Source organism: Petaurus breviceps, unplaced genomic scaffold (assembly GCF_028583685.1).
Source record: "Petaurus breviceps papuanus isolate PSGF00001 unplaced genomic scaffold, PetGlider_PUasm1.0 688, whole genome shotgun sequence".
Taxonomy (NCBI): Eukaryota; Metazoa; Chordata; class Mammalia; order Diprotodontia; family Petauridae; genus Petaurus; species Petaurus breviceps.
The window spans coordinates 3,062,645-3,080,795 of record NW_027186457.1 but is presented as its reverse complement, the minus strand read 5'-3'; the positions used below and the strand labels follow the sequence as shown (position 1 = coordinate 3,080,795).

Genomic DNA, 18,151 nt, shown 5'->3' with positions numbered 1-18,151 from the left:
CTCTCTCTCTCTCTCTCTCTCTCTCTCTCTCTCTCTCTCTCTCTTTCACTCTGTCTCTCTCAGCCTCTATCTCTTATTCTGTGTATCTGTCTCTGTCTCTGTCTCTCTCAGCCTCTATCTATTGGTCTGTCTGCCTGTCTCTGTCTCTGGTCTATCTCTGCCTGTCTGTCTCTGTTAGGCTCTTTATCTTGGTCTTTCTGTCTGCCTGTCTGTCTGTTTGTCTCTCTCTCTCAGAAAACAGGAAGGTGAGTCGTTTGCTTCCAAAATAACACAGCTGCCCACGCCAGCAGCCAGCACCACTTAATGTCAACTTCAAACCTAATAACTCTTAATTTACTTCCTTGACTGTTGACATTCATAAGCTTCTTAGCCCAACAACCAACCTGGTGGAGGTTTGAATCATGCTCAGGAATCTGACCCCCTCAGCTGACAGCTTCAGAGGGCAATGCACCATTGGGTGCCATCATCTTATTCTTCCCTTGGTTATCAAGGTGTGGCCCTCCCCAGAGTGGTTTAGACTACGAGATACAGAACAAGAGGTGCATTAGGAAATCAGAGAGGCATTTGGTACCATAATTGGTTGTGGAAGTGATGTGCTCTCAGTTAGATCTAGATGTGACTCATTTTTTTGAAGGACAATAAATACGGAGGGATTTGTTGCCCTTATATGACTTCACTTTCAGGTCTTAGACCCTACTAAAGGAAAAAAAAAGAATTTCCTTTCTTAGGTTTTCTCACTCTTAGGCTAGTTCCTCTTATCTCTGGGCTTGTTTTCTTATCTGGAAAGTAAGGGGCCTTCAATAGATGATCTCTAGGGGGCTTTCCAAGGCTAATATTCTGTAATTCCATCATGTTTTCTTAATACATTGGTAAGGAATGAAAGAGAAAGAACATAAGAATCTCTCTTATGGATGGTGATAGAAGACTGTGGGTTCATAAGTGACAATACATAGAGATTGTGATAAAACCCATAACTCAGGCTTTATTTTTAAAAATAGAACACACTGATAGGAGATAGTGGAATCATTCTAGCGTTGGGAATTTGTCCAGTAGACAGCCTATAAGTGAGCACTTATGAATTGTGGTAAGTTTTCCCTGGAAAAGAGCAAAGCAATGTCCCCAAACTGTAAAATAGTAACTTACTATCCCATTAAAAGACGTCATGACTGCTTTTGAAAAGTGAAAAGTTAGAATATGAATGTAGAATCCTAGGAGAAAAGTATAAATTTCACAAAAATCAACTGTGTTTGGCACATTAACTTCAGTCTTTTGTGCCTGGCTCATAGGTTAGATTAAAGGAATAGATTATTAGAGTAACATGTAAGTATTAAGTAATTAGTTAATTAAACTTTTAAAAAAGTGATGTTAAAAGTGATGCTAAAGTGAAAGGAGCTAAAAGGTCAGGGTTCGGTGGGGTTATAGTGAATCAAAATAAATGATTCCTTCATTTGGCACATTTTTGTTGTTTCTTACTTCTCTGCTCCATTTTGTGCCTGGAACGGTGCAGGCACTGAGATACACAGAAAGATGAATAAGCTTTTGACCATGCTCTCAAGGAATTTATAAGCTAGTAAGAAAGATGTAATTCCCATCCTGCCTACTCACCTTAAGATTACGTAGTGTTAGAACTGAGCTGGTTTTCAAACCTAATTTACAGATTCATTTGCTCCAACTTTCTCATTTTACAGATGAGAAAACTGAGGGTCAGAAAGGACAGGTCACAATAAAGCAATAAAGTGGAGGCTAAAATCCATTTTCCCCAAGTCCAAGGTCAAATATCCTTACCTCTAAACCACAGTTTATGAAGACTTTTTGAGACTCAGTGTCCTCATCTGTGAAATAGGGGTAACAGATTTTGTATCACTTATCCCATAGGGTTGATATGAAGAAACATCTCTGTCAAACACATAGAACCATATAAGTACAAGTTGTTAATTGAGATCTCTATTATGAACTGATAATAATAGTTCACATTTGTGACATTTTGGCTTTAATAAGGGTTTCCTCATGATCCATGAGATTGCTCATATAAATAATATAACCCTTCTCTTATAATCACGAGTGACAAATTGATTGGCATTGTTTGTTATTATTACATTTTAAAATAAATGTTTTATTGATGCTTTTTTTAGTATACTGTTATCAAGGAAAGATTCTCTCTCTCTGTCTCTGTCTCTGTCTCTCTCTCTCTCTGTCTCTGTCTGTCTGTCTGTCTCTCTCTCTCTCTCTCTCTCTCTCTCTCTCTCTCTCTCTCTCTCTCGGTATCCCCAGGGCATAGTACAGTGCCTGCCACATAGTAAGAACATAATAAATACTTGTTAAATGATTGATTGATGAATTAATCATGCCATCACTCTCCCTTCCTGGTGAATTCTCTACTCTCTCCATTGATTTTTTTATGCACTCCTCTAAAAAAAGCAAACAAACAAACATGTAAGCAATATAATATGTATGATGGAGAATAGATGTTCCACACAAATTATGCATTGGTCCTTTTTTTTAAGTATCAAATCTAGTTGAGTCATGAAGCCAAAATGTTAATGGGACAAGTCCATCATCTAGGCATTTAAACAAAGATAAAAACAGGAAACATGAGATCATGAATTCTGATATTCACAAGGTTTATGCCTGCATTCTGACGAGTGATGAAAGATTAAAATATGATAATGGGGGTAGTGATTTGTACTGATCTTTGATAGTGCCAGGGAGAGAAGGAAGGGCTAATATTACATAGCACAATTTTTGAGAAGGATGGAGAAATGGGATCTAGCATACGAGAAAATGAGGGAGATGACTCCAGATCTCCTCAGTAAAATCAAGTCAAGCTGAGGGTGAATAAGTTTTAAGGTGTTTAAGGAAAATATAAGAGTTGTGGTAGAGGAAAAAGTTCCTGCCAGAAGAGCAGTCATGGTGCCATAAGTATTAGAGGTAGAAGGAATCTTAGAAAGCATCCAGTCTGGCTCCCTTGATTTGACTGATGAGGAAATCAAAGGCCAGGGTCACAAAGGGCTGGAACCACAACTAAAGGCAGCAGGATAGTTAGGAAGACCAGAGTTCAAATTTGACCTTAAACATCTACTATCTGTGTGGACTTGGGTAAATCATTTCACCTTTGTTTGCCTCAGGTTCCTCAACCGTAAAATGGGGATAATCAAAGCACCCATCTCAAAGGGGTTGTTTTAAGGATCAAATGAGATAATAATTGTAAACCTCTTAGCACACTGCCTGACACATAGATGATTGATAAATATTTCCTTGTTTATTTCCTTCTTGAGTGTCTTCCTAGAACATTCTCTATCATACTACACAGGACCTGTTACTAATGTAACAGGTTTTGCACTACAGTAAAAAATCACTATACTCCTGATGTGCCTTGAGCTAAACAGTTTTATTTGTGGCATTGAGGATTCGTTTACCTGAGAAGCTTTTTCTGTTTGAAACAATATTTTATGGCTTCTCTTTTCCAAACCTGAAAAGCTTTCAGGAACCATCTTCTTTAGAGAATGTTGGGAAAAAGCTGAATGAATCCATGTCATGTCGTTATTAAATAAAGCTTAAGTTCTTCCCAGTGTCTTGGTTTCCTGGGCTATTGAGATACCTATCATCTACTTTTATAGCCCCCTTGGAACGTCTAATTAGTTGCTGATTTTCAATTGCTTTCAGATACCCAGAAGGGAAGAACAATTAGCTTTCGATATGCTAAGCCATTTCCTGAGTCCAAATTCATAGTAGCCTGAAAAGTCCAGGAAGCCAAGTAGCTCAAGCAGGATTCTCGATGATTCACAAAACTCCCATCTATTTACGTAGGAAGGAAGTGATGTGGATAATCACACCTGCCAGGTTACCTACAGGAGAAAAGCACCAGAGGTATTAACCTTTCTCATTTGGAGGCAATAAAAACTTGGAGGCACTGTGAGATTTCAGAGTGGTTACTCAACATGGGGGCAGGAAAGCTCTTTCTGTTTCTACTCCGTAATATGGCCATGAAGGTACACAAAGGTTCTTCACTTCTCTGGGCCTCCATTTTCTAATCTATAACATGGGGGAGGTTGGACTAGAATGGTCTTTGTATGGTCCCTTCCTCTAAAATCAATAAATCCATGAAGTTTGCATCTGAATTCCAGCTCCTTTATTCAATAGTTGGTTGACAATGGGCAAGTCACTTATTTATCTCTTGAGCTTAAGTTTCTACATTTAAGATTCTATCAAAATGGGTATAGTAATACTTTCCTTAAATATCTCACATGGTAGTGGTGAGAAAACTGTTTTGTAAATTTTAAAGTGCTCTCTATAAATATTATTGTTTATTTATAGGTCTTAAAATGGAGAACACTGAGATGCCAAAAGAGAAATTTAAGCTGTTCTAGATACAGATTCTTTCTAGTTTCCTAAATTATACCAGATCTTCCCCCTTATCACCTCAGGAGTGGGTCATTTATTGTGGGTCACCTTGTTGCATCCTACAAAGCCCCATTCTTTTATTACCCATATATTATACAATAGAGGTGTGTATATATAAATACATATATAATGAATTCATATACTAATATCTATATATAGTGAATTCATATGCTAATATATTTTCCCCTCAAAAATTCTGCCCCTCATTTGTTTTTAAATAATATTATTTGTAATATAGTTGTAATAAAATATGACTTGTAAAGTAGTTCTAGATGTAGTTTCCCTATCCTGCAGTTGGATATGTGTATGAATTATAGACAAATGACTCTGGTACTAAATGAAACAAGATGAGAGGAGGAAAGGGGTGAAGAACTGGAGGTTTGAGGCAGACTCGTTTCCATCAGGAATCTTGGAGGTAGTGTCCTTAATAGCTCCAGCAATTTTAGGAGGTGGTGTTTCAAGGGGCTTAATGAGTAAAAGTAAGATGCTTGGGTCTTCTTGCTTGGGTCGAAATTTGGTGCCTCATCATGATGCACAAGTGACCTTTTAAGCAGGTTCAATCCATTTTAGAGAGTTTGGGGAATACTATTCAAAGATGGAAAAATGGCTGAGATGAAAAGAGTAAGATTTACAAAGCACTTTATACATATTATCTTGTTTGATCTTTATAACAACCCTGCTTGGTGGGGGGGTTACTGTCCCCATTTTACAGATGAGGAAACTGAGGCTTGGAGAGGTTAAGTGACTGCATTCCCAGGGTCACCATTACTAGGAAGTGGCTGAAGCAAGTCGAGTATTCAATTCACTCTACCACCTGGAATGTAGATCTTGTGTGAGAAGACTAGCCTAGCTAAGTTACCAAGGTGGTGACTTCAAATGGAGTTACTTCTTAGCTACCTCCTCAGTTACAGAGGGATGGTAATCTACCCTGAAGGGAGGGGCCCATGCAGACAAAAATGATAGATCTTGAAAGTACCGAAGCATTTGTCATAAAACACTGTTACAGACAAAGGAACAAATTCTGACTTGTTAATTCCCTTGACATTCCTGTTCATGATTTATAATTTATATATGGAAGAGATTTACTGACCTCACTGATAATCCTCCAAACACAAAGATAAACATACTTAGAAGCCATCAGTGTAAATCAAATGAACTTGAAAGGGACGAGGAATTCACCTGCGAGCAGCCTTGGCATGCGGCCCTTTCCCATGGAATGGACTGGATGACAAAGAATGCAGCTGCTCCCCAGGCACATGGCACGTATAACCACCCAGAGCACCCAAGGGTGGGAGGCTGACCTCAGTTCATTCCAATTTAATTCAGTTGGATCCAATAAAGACTTTATTAAGCATTTAAAGTGTAAAAGATACTGAACGAACAGAAACAGATTGGATGCCTGTTCCCCGGGTGCTTCCCCTCCATGGGGGAGTAGGGGAAGCCAAGGTATATGGTTGCTGACCTTTTACTTCTGTGAGTAGGAGAATGAACTCGGGCCAGACAAGAAGACTTTGTATGTTGGATTTTAAGAGCTTGAGCTGGCTGTACACGTGCTGTCACTTCCTTTACCTGCTCCTCCTCTCCTGGTGCACATTCCTCTGATATGCTGTAAGGTAGCTAGATCATAGGGAGGCCCAGACAAAACCACTGCAGTCATCTCCAGCAAGGCAGAGGTGCCCTCTGGCACTGAGGACCATTGCTTTTTCTAGTTGGCATTTAAACCAACTTCTTAGAACAACACTGTTGATTTCAGGTTACCCAAGAATCTTACTCTGGGTTTTATAAACACAAGCCATCCTTCCCTTCTCTTCCCTTCCCAAATCAGGAGAGAAATGAAGGAGGAAAAGAACCAATTAATTTGTAATAAATCATCATGAAAAAGGATGCAAGAGTCTTATTCCCTAGTCTTCTAATCACTATGTCAGGCTCTACACAATATCTCACCCCCCCCCAAAAAAAATCTATCCAGGTAATTGCCTCCCTGAAGCCTTCCTAGACCTTCCCACCTGCAAATGATCTCAACTCAGACATCTAACACTTGGTGATAATAACTGATAGTTACATGGGATTTAAGGTTTTAAAAATTATTTGCATTCATCATCTAATTTGGAGCCTCTTAAACCTCTTAAAACCCCCATGTAATAAATACTTATTGTTCAGTTTTGTCTGACTCTTTCTCTGACCCTTTGATGGGGTTTTCTTGGCAAAGATCCTGGAATGGTTTGCCATTTCCTTTCCCAGTGGATTAAGGCAAACAGAGGTTAAGTGACTTGCCCAGGGTCACACAGTTAGTGAGTGTCTGAGGGCAGATTTGAATTAAGGTCTTCCTGACTCCGGGCCTAGCAATCTATCCATTGAATCATCTAGCTGCCTAACAAATACTAGGAGCAATATTTTCTTTCATTCATGAAGAAATTGAGAAAGTAAGTCACTTGTCTATGGTCACATAATTACTAAGATACAGGAGTAGTATCAGAAACCAGACCTCATTTAACTCCAATTCTGCGGTTTGTCCCCCTAAAGCATAATACCCTTTTCACTTGATACCATTCATATCCTTTCATCTTATTTCAGAGTCATAATTAGATCTTTAAATCTAACTAGAGCAGTTAACACAAATCCATGTTTTCTATGCTGAAAACCTATTCTAGAAAACATTTTTAAAAGAATGTATATACATATATATGTATATGTATGTATTTCCTTCTCAATGAAGGCCCTCCTTTTATGTCTCATGACAATGTGGAAGTGATCTGGGACTCTTGAAGTACATTCCAGCAGAAGTTAAGTTCTGGCTGGTCCCATCAAACTGAGAAGGCTTGGACTTGGCCAGGTGCTGGACTACTAAGGCTGTCATCTGACAACAATCTAAGTTTGGAAACTCATCTGCAGAAGGTAAATTTCTTGGGACACACCAAAGCCTTTGTACCGAGTTTGCATTTGCCTCAGTGGAGATGACTTCTTAAGTCTTTTGAAATTTGAAGAATTGCATTGAGAAAAGAAATCACAATGGACAATTTTTCTGCTTAATATCTGACATTTACAAAGCACCCAGGACTCATTACAATTATTTTCATTATTTCCAAATAGAAAAACTGAGACCAAAGGTATAAAAGCAGAATTAATAATGCATTTGTTAGTTCATTTCAATTTAACATGTGTTTGTTAAGTACTATGTGCCAAGAGCTGAAGAGACAAAGAAAATTGGAAGTGTGGGGAGGAAAGAAATGCCATATGTACATACACAAATAAATATATTTAAAATTAAAGTAATTGAGAAGAAACTGACAACTGAAGTAATCAAATAAGACCTTGTCTAGAAAGTTGCATTTGAGCTGGTGTGTGTCAGGGGGGGCAACCTGTTCAAGGTCACATACATAGAGGACAGCTATTACCGTGTTTCCCCGATAATAAGACCTATCCTGAAAATAAGCCCTCCCCTTACTGTGTAAGATTCCTCTAAAATAAGCCCTCCCCTGAAAATAAGCCTTATTGAGATTGCTACTGTAGTGAAGGTGATCCCCTGTGCTACACGCTACATTACGGTACCCTCTGTATGCACCGTGAAACGCACGCCGTGCTCCGAGCTGCATCCAATCAGAGCTGCAGCAGTGAGCGTGTCATCCTGTTCTTCCCCAGTGATTTGCTTATTGAATAAAGGTACATTTTTTTGTTCACATTTACCTGTTTATTAAAATTGCTGTCAATGTTCATTAAAATAAGCCCTCCCCTGAAAATAAGCCCTCTGGTGTTTTTCTGTCCAAAAAATTTAATAAGACAGTGTCTTATTATCGGGCAAACACGGGTAGTCTGTTTTGGGTAATACAGAGATTGCATGTAGGGACAGTCTAGAAGACTGCAGCCAGATCATGAAGGGCTTAAAAATGATTAAAACATGATCTTGTAGTTTATTCCAAAAGCAGTAGGAAGCCATTGACACTTTTTTTTTTTTGCTTCTTGGAGGGGGGAAGGTAGGAAAATTGGGGTTAAGTGACTTGCCAGACGTCATACAGCTAGTTTGTGTGTGTGTGTGTGTGTGTGTGTGTGTGTGTGTTAAGTATCTGAGGTTGGATTTGAACTTAGGTCCTCCTGACTTTAGGGCCGGTCCTCTATTCACTGTGCCACCTAGCCGCTCCCATTGACACTTCTTGAGCTGGGAAATGACATGATAGGAATGATACTCAATTTGGCAGCTATGTGGAGGATGGATCACAGAGGGGAGGGATGGATACCAGGGAGACCAGTTAGGAAATGTTGTGGTCTAGGCAAGAGATCACAAGGGCCTGAACTAGGATGGTCGTGGTATGAGTGTAGAGTTGGGGTTGCTGTGAAGGTAGAATCTCCAAGTCTGGCAAGTGTATAAGAAGGTGAGTGAGTGTGAAGAGGGGAGGGTGGCTCTTACCTTTTACCAAAACAGGAAAGATAAGAAGAGGAGAGAGTTTAGAGGGAATGAAAACAACCCATGACTTGAATCATGGCTAAATGGAAGAGAGTCACTCAATCAATTAAAAAGCTTTTATTAAGTGCTTAATATGTCCCAGGTACCATGCAAGTCTTCAGGTTTCTTAATAGTTAATCTTTATAGAATTAAGAGGCAAATTTAGCTGTTGGAGACTTGAGTTTCTAGAAAAGATGACACACAAAAATAACAGCCACTTCCTTACCCTTTAGTAGGACCTGTGATTTTTTTTTATCTGCACTTTTTTTTTTGTAATAAACTCCTGCTATTTGTATATCCTAAATATCAAAGAATGAAGTAGAGAAAACAACTCATCAGAAGTCTGGTCCTTCCTGAAATATCATGGGCAATCAAGTACAGGGGTTAATGGATCCTAACTGGCGTGCCATCCTTGATTGATGCCCCACATAGATGATTGGGACTGATAGTTTGTACTATGCTGCTTAGTCAAGTCTTTTGCCTGCCTGCCTGCCTGCCTAGGTATTTTCAGTCATTTTCTGCTCAACCACAAAGCAATGATAAGGTCTGTTTCATAGCTAATGTTCTCCCTTCTAATTTATAATGTTTTCTATGTTCTGTATATGGTGTCATATGCTTTAAAAAAAATTCATTTAAAGGAAGGTTTTTTGGGGGGTGGAGAATGACTCCAGATTTGAGCTGATTTAAAAAAAAAAGTAGTTTTCTTTGTCTTTTCTGAACACAGATGATAATGTGGTAGAAAGACATTAAAATCTTGGTCATATGCAAAGAGTATCAATATTATCAAATAGTCTCACTCAATTGATTTCTGCAGTCTACTAGACTGAATGATCTGCTCTTGGTCCTGAAGTTAGCCCCAAATGCCTCATTGGCTTCCTTTTGGGGGAAGGGGCCCTTGTGGGCAATATAATGTTCTCCTTGTGTAGTTACAATCAGTCATTTGGAATTTGAGTTTCACAAGGGAAGGAAGAAACTCCCACAAACCTTTTATAACTTCCTAGGATTAGGTTCCTTTTCTGATAATATTTTTTTTCCTCTCCCAAAATGAATACTAAAGTCCATGGCTATTTCGGATGATTATTATTTTTTTTCTTTTTTAAATATAGCAGATTTTCTGTTACTTTGTGTGTGAGGATTTGAGGCAGGGTGAGAGTAGGAGGTATGGAATCTTTATTTAAGAAATTTGACATTCACATGCTTGCTATTCTAATTTCTCTGTGGCATCCTAATTTAGACTTTCAGCTCAAGGAATGGCTCTCCATTTCTTGGGAATTGAAATCATTTGCCCATCTTTGTCATGAGGCCATTGCAGTTAAGTAAATCAGTAAGGGTAAGGAAGTCTCTTTTTTTAAGTCTCCTACCCAAAAGACTCTACTTATTGGGATTAGTTCTTGTCACATATAAAACTGTAACATGGGAATCATAGATTTATAGTAGGTAAGAGGTCATTTCATTCAACCCACTTTATTTTGCTATTGAGGAAACTGAAACCCAGAGATTAAGTGATTTCCCTCAAAGTCAAGCTGATTGTAAATGGTATAGCTGAGATTTGAAATAGGGTACTTTGAATTGTGATCCAGCTCTGTTTCTATTTTACCATGATGCCTATCTAGTAAATAGAATAATAACTGCAATTGGAGGGGGAGGACACTAGTGAAAAAGGTGTAGCTAAACACTTGGTATCATTGATGACAAATTCATCTTAAAGCTAAGCCCTCAGATCTGAAAATAAAGTTTCTTTTCAAATACACTTAATCCCTCATATTTTATATCATAGCTTTACTCTTATTTTGGAATCTAAAGTGTGTGTGTGTGTGTGTGTGTGTGTATGTGCAGGCAGGTGCATGTGTATATAAGTGGGAATGCCTTTTTTTTTAACTGAATCTGAAGATTTTCCATATGAGAATCTTGGGCAGACCAGCAGGTGTTTTGAGAGACATCTTAGTTCCTGTCAATACCTTTGCAGGCATTGAAGAGGATTTCTTTGAAAACCTTTGACAGGCTCCTCAGCAATGGGATTAAATCTTGTAAATATCTAGGATTCTGCTAATTAATCGGCTTTATCCAGGGTTTAAGAAAATTTTGGCTAGCAACCTTTTCTGCACAAGGTGTTGTATGGTACCCAGCAAACACAGGGGAGTAATTTGGATCCTTCTTTTGAGAAACCAGGATACCTAACATACCAACAGAAATAGTTCTTAAATGATTTGATTACTCATTTAAATCCACTCTTCTTCCCTCCCCCTGAAAAAAAAGCAAACCCTTTTTCTACCTTACTCTTTTTTTCCCTGTTGAGTAATTTTCTATAGATTTCATTTATTAGGATCTGTATGTGCCTTTTGAAGAGGAAGGGAAGGGAAGAGTTGTTAATGAAGCACCTACTATGGGCCAGGCACTGTGCTAAGTCCTTTGTAAATAATGTCTCACTTGGTATTTTGACATTACTTATTTGAAATCCATCTACAATTCCAGTCACCATTGATTTACCCATGTATTTATGGGAAAAACGCCACACTCTTTGCCTGGGGGAGTGAGGTAATCTCCTCATGTGTCTGTCTACAGTTTGTAGGAAAATTTTGTAAGAACAGTGAAGATCTAGTTCAGATCAAAGGATTGTGCAAGTGTTTGTGTGTGTGTGTGTGTGTGTGTGTGTGTGTGTTGCAGGGATGCACATAGTCACAGGGAAATAAATGGGAAGAGAATGAGATAGGAGACGTCAATACTACCCAGTGCCTCCAACCAAATTAAAATGTAATTGTGAAAAATTTAACAACAAAACAACCAAACAGATCATTTTAAAAACTTTATTTATTTTAACATTTACTTTTAAAATTTGGAGTTCCAAATTCTACCCTTTCCTCTAGCTCCTCCTCTACTCCTTGAGAAGGCAAGCAATATATCAGCTGTACTTGTGAAGTAATGGAAAACATTTTCATATTCGCCATAACATAGATAATGTTATTCTGTGGTTTTCCAAGTCAATATGCTACGATATGTCTTCGGGGAATGACTACTAAGGTCCTTTCAAACAAGTTTTGACACTGTGAGGGTGTGACAGTTTTAAGAAAATAGCAAAATGACAGCCTTGATACAGTGTCAGTTTAAACAACTGCTACTTCCTACCTTTAGTTACAATAGTGCTAGTCTAATGAGCAGAGATCATTATATAGAGGAAAATGTACGTGTTTTCATTGGGAGGCAATATGGTACAGTGGATAGAGTACCAGCTTTGGAGTTAGTCTGGGTTCAAATCTTGGCACAGCCACTGGCCACCTGTGTGACTGTGGGCAAGTCATTCCACCTCTCGGGGCTCCCATTTTTCTTAGCCATAATATGCAAATGTTGGACTAGATGCACCCTGAAGATCTTTTGGATTCTAATTTTGTCTCTGCTGCTTCTTAGATTTATCACCTTGTCTCATTTTTCCTTATCCATGAAATGCAGATACATGTACTAGATGACTCCTAAGGATCTGTCCAGATTGAAATTTGTATTTTAGATTCTGTTGTTGGCTTTGCTCCTTCGGCAAATTCTTTAGCCTTTCTTGACCTTAGGCTTCTGTTATGTAAATTGAGGGAGTTGAAATGAAGTTATTTCTAAGGTCTCTCTCCTACCTCTAGCAATCTGTGATTCTGATGGATTTGGAAATTTTCTGTCCAGTTAAGGAAGGGACACACACACACACACACACACACACACCTATTATCATGGATGTCCAATATCTTCTAATTAACCATAAGCACAGTTCAAAACTGGACAGTCTCTATAGCCATCATTTGGACAGGTAGCCAAAATTGATATGAATTGATCAGTATATTCCCTGTAAGAAGTAATTATCTTGTTGGCTATGGATAAAGCTTCTCATTAATTTAGGAAAGAATGGACCATGGCCATGAAGATCAGGTAACATTAAATACTCAGCAACATGGAATAACAATGGTGACTTCCTTTGAGAAATCAAGGTTTCTCCAGTTAAGCTCAAGTGTAACTGACCATCTTCAGCACTATTTTAATTCACTTTTATTTTTCAAAACAAATATATGCTCTCCAAAACCATATCCAACAGCATCTATAAAAACTGGCCAACTTTGGATCCCTACTTATGGTAGAGACCAGGAGAGATGTATGAAACTCTTACAAGGTTAAGCCTTGGGAAGAAACAAGATGAGGCAGATTTCACAGTGTTAATATCAAGAGACTTATTTGAGACAGCATTAGTAATATTGCTATTGGATTGTACAATATGACTTTTAGAAGAACAGATTTCTGTGTGGGTTTTTTCCTCTTTTTTAGTGTTCATATGGAATTGCTTTCTTTAGAAGCTTCTTCTTCAGGGTTGGTTCCATAATTGTCGTGGGCATTACAGGGATTAATTACATTGGGCCAGAAGAATGCCATAATTTCACAAAGGACTCCTTAATTTGTTCTATCAATGATGATGTTATATTTAATGTTGTATGCTTGCCAGATTGTAACCTTTGGTTGGTCATTAGTGCAACTTTAACTTTATTTTCCATTTCTTTAAATTAAGGAAATTATTTGGAACTCAAAAGAAAAGCAAACAAACAATGTTAAACTTTTTTTACATGTAACTGAAAAAAAATTTTAAAAATTCATAAAAATAAAATTAAGGAAATGTTCATGGTTTATTAAATAATCCCCTTTGAGTTTGGAACTCAGAATCTGAAATTCTTTTTAGCATAATTATTTTTCCCTTCATGTTAGGTGTTCTGCATTGCTCATATTGGGGAAATAGCATGTCAGTAATTTTAGAGAAAGGAATGATATTCTGACTTGTAAATAACTTTAATATTTCTAAATCAGTTTCCTTAGTCTTCCAATCATGCTATATATATTGAACATACAGAATGTAGGGTGCCCCTTGCCTTTACTAGATGAGATTATTTTGATCTCCATGGTGAGACCATAGGGGCAGGACTTTGTTTTCCCAGGGTACCTCCTTGCCTCTAGTCTCTACCATAGTTGGATCTTTTTTTTAAAGGTATAATTGGTTTCTTCTGAACTTCTGTTAAAATGTGGCATCCAGGAATGGTACCATTAACCTATTCTATTAACCTATATTATCCCTATTGACATTTCAGCCACACATAAATTGATCAGATTATTTAGAATGGATCAAGTAGAGAAGTTCCTGAAGAACTGGGGTCCAAGACATAAAAATTTTGTTTAAAAAAATGAAACCTGAAAGCTTTTGTACATAGGGCAGTGACTGGGCAGGCCAGTGTTAAAGGGGATGAGTTGATACCACAATAGGGAACCTTTAGGAGTGGAGCCAGAAGGGAGCCTGCAGGAAGACAGTGTATGACTGGTGACAAAGGTCTAGAAACAATGAGGACAATTAAGAAGAAGGGGAAAGAGTGGTTTTGCATTATCATTTTACTCAGAATCAACCCTTTCTTCATTTAATTTGTAAGGATGTGCAAGAAAAAATCTGAATCATTTCATTTGTATTTCCATACAAAGAAAAAGAGATGAAGCGATCTTGAGTGTTTAAAATAGAGAGGAAATTTAAACAAAACTCACAAAACCAGCAGCCATGCTAGTCATTCCCTCCACACAAAACAGCAAATCCATATGTTGGGTGTGTACGTGTGTGTGCGTGTGTGTGTGTGTGCGCACGCGCGCGAGTGTGTTTTCCCTCATATATTCAGAGTAATTGAGCTGAAGAATTTTCCTGAGGAGTTTTAAGGAATATTCCATCTTAAAATGTAACTTTATGATGTTAGTGGGTGATCTCAATGGGAGAGGAGAGGCACAGTGAGGGGAGGGGAGGGGGATGAGGAGTTGTAAACCAGCAGAAAGAACTAATTAAAGCAAAGCCAAGGGAATTGAATTCAAAGTTTGTATTGCACATGTGAACTAATCTTGGTACAATGGCATCCCTGGAAAACTGTGTAAGGTTGCCATTCATGCTCTGTCCTGTCAAGCAAATCCTCACCCTAATAAGCAGCAAAATGCAGGACTCCTTGAAGCAATTCTTTCCAGGCTCTCCACAAGTTTCTTGACCACTAAGTCATTAGCATTTAAAAAATATAGGATGATATTCTCATCCATAAGACTTGGATAGGTGGTCATAAAGTGTCATTGCAATCTAGGCCCCAAGCACATCCTTTATCAGAGTTTTATTTAGGCTAAAAGATACAGATAATGTTTTAAGGCATTCATACATAAGGTATTCATCCATTATAGTGAGATTTGAAGTGCTATGAATCACAGAATATAAAGAAATGTCCCAAACCATCCATTTCTTGACTTTATTGAATGCAGAAAGCAAAAAGGCTGTATGCTGTGCATGCCACCCCTAACATCTGAAGTGAGAGATGTGCTTTAAGGTCCCGAAACATCAACAACAGGTCTTGATGTAGCAGAAGAGAAAAGCACAGAGTGTTGAACTTAAGGGTGTTATGGGATTGCTAAGGGAACCAGAACTCTACCTCCTTTGGTTTCAAAACAAAAATCAAAGTAAAGAGAGAAAAGTGGTAGTTCAGAACACTTAACCACAGCCGACAGACTTTTCACCTATAGTCCTGCATTGGTACAGACTAGTACATGATAAGTTTCTGTAGGAAAGAGACTATTTTTCCTTTTGTGTTTTGTGTTTGGGTAGTGCCTAAATACAGCTGAATTCCCAGTGGCTAGATCATTGGGCTTGGACTCAGGAAGCCCTGAATTAAAATCCATTCTTAGACATTTCCTTGCTGTGTGACCCTGGGCAAGTCACTTAACCTCTGTTCTGTTTCTTCATCTGTAAAATGGGAATAATAGCCCCACCTTCCAGGATTGTAGTGAAGATAAAAGAAGATTATACATAGTGATTATGTATGTATATATATATATATGTATGTACGTATATATATATATATACACACACACACACACACACATACATACAGTGCTATAGTGCTTATATATTTCTATGTTTAAAATAGTGATTCTGTATGGAGACACACAGACAAACAGAGAGAGACAGAGAGAGAATTTAGCACAGTAGCTGGCACATAGTAGCTTCTTAATAATAGTTTAACTTTCCTCTCTTATGCATAGGATCATAGATTTAAAGCTAGGCTGAATCTTAGAGATCATTTATTCCAATCCCCTCATTTTACAGATGTGGAAAAAAGGACCTGAAGAGTTTAAGTGGGAAAAATCTCAGGGTCATCACAGGTAATAACCAGTAGGATGATTCAAATCCAGGCCTTCTGACTCTTAATCTAGCACTCTTTGCACTGAACCATAGAAAGAAGATAAGTATTTATTGGATTAGATTGATTTAGTTTGTTCTTGGTATTGACAATGATGCAATAATATTAACAATGAAGACTGGGAGGACCCAAGGCAGGGAATGGAAGATATCCAAAGTTCCCCTTTCTCTTTTAGGCCTTTCATTTTTATCAGATATTATTAAGAACAACCACCAATGACCATCTCCTCTTAAACCTGGGAAATGATTGTAACAAGAATCAAATGAGATAATATTTACACATAGCAGGCACTTCATACACCCTTGTTTCCTTACACATTGGAGCTTTATACAAGCCTTCAAAATTTATGGAAATTTACATGTCTTTTCATCACATACTTTTGTGTTTCATCTATCTATCTATCTATCTATCTATCTATCTATCTATCTATCTATCTATCTATCTCCATCTATTCATTCATTTATACATTCACTTATTTATTCATTGATTTATTCTTGGGGATCTGGATCAACTAGCAGTAGAAATTCAGTTGATCTGGGTATGACTTCAAAACCTTATGCTTGGCTAACAATGTCAGATCAGAATAAAGCAATGTCTTTTCCTTCCATCTGTACATTTTTAGATTTTAATTTTGATTGCTCTTCATACACATGAAGGCCTGTTAGAGGTAAACAGGACTTTCCTCACACACTTTTGTGCAGATGTGAAAGAAGGGAAAGAAGATAAAATAAAAGTAATTTGGGCCCGTTTGCTCCAGTCCCTCCAAAATGAGTAGAGTAACCGGTCTTAGACAAGTTGCCTTTGTTTACTGGGCCTGACTGAGTGACAGGCTGTGCCTGGTGGGTTTGCATTGGCGTTCAGGGACTTATTGTGTTTGATGTGGGAAGGCTAGGCTTGACCCCCTCTGATTCTTCCTGCCAGAGCTGCGGTTTCCGATTTAAATCGAAACCCTCGGGCCAGTTTAAGCCCAGCCAAAAGGCACCTTGCAAGTTGAACCTTATCTAATTATGTGATGTGTATAAACTCTTTGAAACATAAATCTTAGTCACTGGAGCAACCTGTTTTCTTAGATTCTCTGGTCCAGTGAAAGACAAAGCAAATGAGAGAGAGATTGATCTCTTAGCACTTTTATTGTCAGGGCTGCACACATCATAAAGTCTGAAGTCCTTAGAGGAAATTCCATAAACAACTTCGGTTAATAGGAGTGAAGTGATGATGTCTTCCTTGCACTTTTGCTAAATTCTCTTTCCGCTCACCATGACCAGTGCATGATTAACAAAATACCAACAGGATGTGCATGAGAGAGGAACGAGTTTTGATTTGAAACCCACACTGATGCCTGCCTGGTGCATGAGTAATGCTGGGATGACTGTGGCTAGCTCTATGTGGAACCACTGAATCAAATCGTTTTTGTTCAGGATTTCTTTATCAGGTGGTTTCAGTGCAATCTGGTGCATGGGCAGCAACAGCAGTGACTGGGTCTGGTTTAGTTGTTGCCAAGATGATGGAAAGCAGCTGGTTGACACTTTTTTCAGTTGGTATTTTTGGTTATGTGGATAGAACCTAAGAGGCGATCTTTAAAAGGGAAAAAGAAATAAAAAGGAATTATACAGACAATTTCAAGGATGATTGCCATTCTTTTTGTTCTCTGATCTCTTGGAATAACTTGGCTTTCAAAATCCATTTATTTGTGCCTTTTCTTTGAATCTTTGGAAGATAATTATGCTAGTAGGATGGTCAGGTCATCTTTAGTAGTTGATCATCTTGGTTGGTGATCATTTTATCATAGAAATCAGGGATGCTCTTATGGGTCTGTTGTGTTATGACCACTTATGTGTCTGCCTGCTCTTTTCCTTCTTTCCATCCTTCCTTCCATCCTTCCTTTCTTCCTTCCTTCCTTCCTTCCTTCCTTCCTTCCTTCCTTTCTTCCTTCCTTCCTTCCTTCCTTCCTTCCTTCCTTCCTTCCTTCCTTCCTTCTTTCCTTTCTTCCTTCCTTTCTTCCTTCCTTCCTTCTTTCCTTTCTTCCTTCCTTTCTTCCTTTCTCTTTCTTTCTTTCTTTCTTTCTTTCTTTCTTTCTTTCTTTCTTTCT

General features: G+C 38.2%; 1 protein-coding gene across 4 annotated transcripts in view; it reads left to right on the top strand.

Moving 5' to 3' along the window:
* The window catches only part of EPHA4 (EPH receptor A4), a 182,982-nt gene that overhangs the window by 51,186 nt on the left and 113,645 nt on the right, over positions 1-18,151 (top strand). The gene's annotated exons all lie outside the window — the stretch shown is intronic.